At 38.9% G+C, this 2,017-nt stretch overlaps 1 long non-coding RNA gene across 1 annotated transcript; it reads left to right on the top strand.

The window, feature by feature from the left end:
• The first annotated feature begins 228 nt into the window (after positions 1 to 228).
• LOC113006829 (uncharacterized) lies at positions 229 to 1,811 on the top strand. The gene is made up of 3 exons (XR_003269811.1): positions 229 to 610; positions 700 to 833; positions 1,547 to 1,811. It is a non-coding gene; the product is annotated as an uncharacterized LOC113006829 (long non-coding RNA).
• Positions 1,812 to 2,017: the final 206 nt, after the last annotated feature.

A 2,017-nucleotide genomic window follows, 5' to 3' on the forward strand; every position in this document is an offset into this window, starting at 1 on the left:
TGCTTAATTAAAAAACTAGTTTAAGGTGTCCTGCATGTGTGATATATATATTTCCCTATATGAAGTCATTCTTTTTTGAACAAAACTCAAAACAGAGCCTATTAATCTTTCAGTCATTTCTACACCCCCCCCCCCCCCCCCCTCAAAAAAAAAAAAATCCCACATGCATACTACCCTTTAGGGCTAAGCCCCGGGTGTTTCAAATGTCTGGCTCCTCCTCTGGTTTACACGACTCAGTAATGCACTACAACATGTTATTGTTAATTGGGATTTATCATTACTCTGTTAATCACTGAGTTGATCAAAAATAAATCAATAATAAAAGATAAATACTATAAATATAAGAATAAAACCCAAAGAGTATATTTAACACCCCTACTGGTTAGGAAGGAACAAGCCCCGCCTTCCCCTGCTCTGTACCGTCACGTGCTCAGACACAGAGAGAGACAGAGGTGCAGGAGACCATCGCTGATTTTCACCGCCAAGCTTTTTGCTGGAAAATAACTATTAACTTGATAAATTGAGCAAATATCCATACCGGAGATCTGCATGGACCTTGGAGAAACGGACCTGATTTATTGTGAACATTTCGGACCTTGAAACCATCGCGGTGAGTCAGAAGCTGTTAAGGTAACCTTGAAGCTAAAAAGCTAACAAGAAGTTAACAGGGAATATAATGGCCCAATTTCAATGTTGTAGATCTGCGCGGGAGCGGATGAAGTGGACAAGATCCTCTCTGAGAGTTGAACAAGATCCTCTCTGAGAGTTGAACAAGATCCTCTCTGAGAGTTGAACAAGATCCTCTCTGAGAGTTGAACATTAGAAGTGTGCTGGTGAGTTAAACTGGGACTGGGCGAATCAGGCTAATTGAAAGCTAACTAGCCTAATGCTCATAGCTGCAGCTGTAGCTGACCACGTTTTCACTGTGGGAGAACACACGGGGTTTCTCATGGAGTTCAGCCATTTTGAGCACTCAGCTTGTGTGCTGATGATATTCTAGTATTACTTGTTGAATATTAAATGCACTAAAATTAGATGATGGAATAAGTTAATGTTGATCTTAAAGGTCATGAATCTACTTTATTTTGTTACATTTGATGCTCGAGCGGCACTGGATAGATGTCCGTGTGTATTCTTACTGTGCTGATACGTTACCACATACTGTAAAACTACAGCCTGTGGGTTTTTGTATATTCTTTTCATAATTTTATTTTGTACATTGAGTGTAAATAATATATTGCTTCATTGCTATGCAGTGTATAGCAATGCTCCTGTAATTCAGTTAAAGGGCAATACTGTAAAAAACCAATCTACCATAGTTTATGGTTTATTTCTGATTTCTGATAGAAATGTGCACCTTGATGATAGAATAAGCTGATTGTGATTTAAAGATTGCATTCATGATTAAGATGCACTGTATAGACTATAGTTAGAAATTAGAATTAATGTTTTGTGCTTGTTTTGTTATAGCACTTACATTATTTACATATGGCCATGTATATCTTTAGAGTGTGAACTGAATTAGTAATAGTCCTGTTGTTTACAGGCTAGGTTTTTTTTATGGGATCGTGAGACCTGGATCTCTTCCTGACGAGGAAGATGGCGAGCCTTTCCCTTTGAACCGAACCACAGCCATTCCGAGTTGGCCCAGAAGGGCAGGTTGCTCTTCTCTCATGAACAATCGCAACAGTGCGGTAGGACGAAATCTCACCAATCACAAACTTTTGACCTGTTGGATTTGACTTGACTGAACACTGACTATTAAGCCGGCAAGACTGACATATCTGAGCTCAGATAGGATTCTGATTGTTATTATTATTGCTGTCACTGTATTTTATTTTATGTTTTCATTCCTGTTCATGAAATGCTGTTAAATTGTTGCTAAATAGTTTAATACAATTCATAGCAACTTTACCTGTGGCTCCAGTCATTCTTCTCCACGCAACTCACTATCCCTCCTACGAATCTAGCTATTGGCCCATTCTCTCCATCTTACTTTAATTTCCCCTACCCTATC

Source organism: Astatotilapia calliptera, chromosome 15 (genome assembly GCF_900246225.1).
Source record: "Astatotilapia calliptera chromosome 15, fAstCal1.2, whole genome shotgun sequence".
In the NCBI taxonomy this organism is placed as follows: Eukaryota; Metazoa; Chordata; class Actinopteri; order Cichliformes; family Cichlidae; genus Astatotilapia; species Astatotilapia calliptera.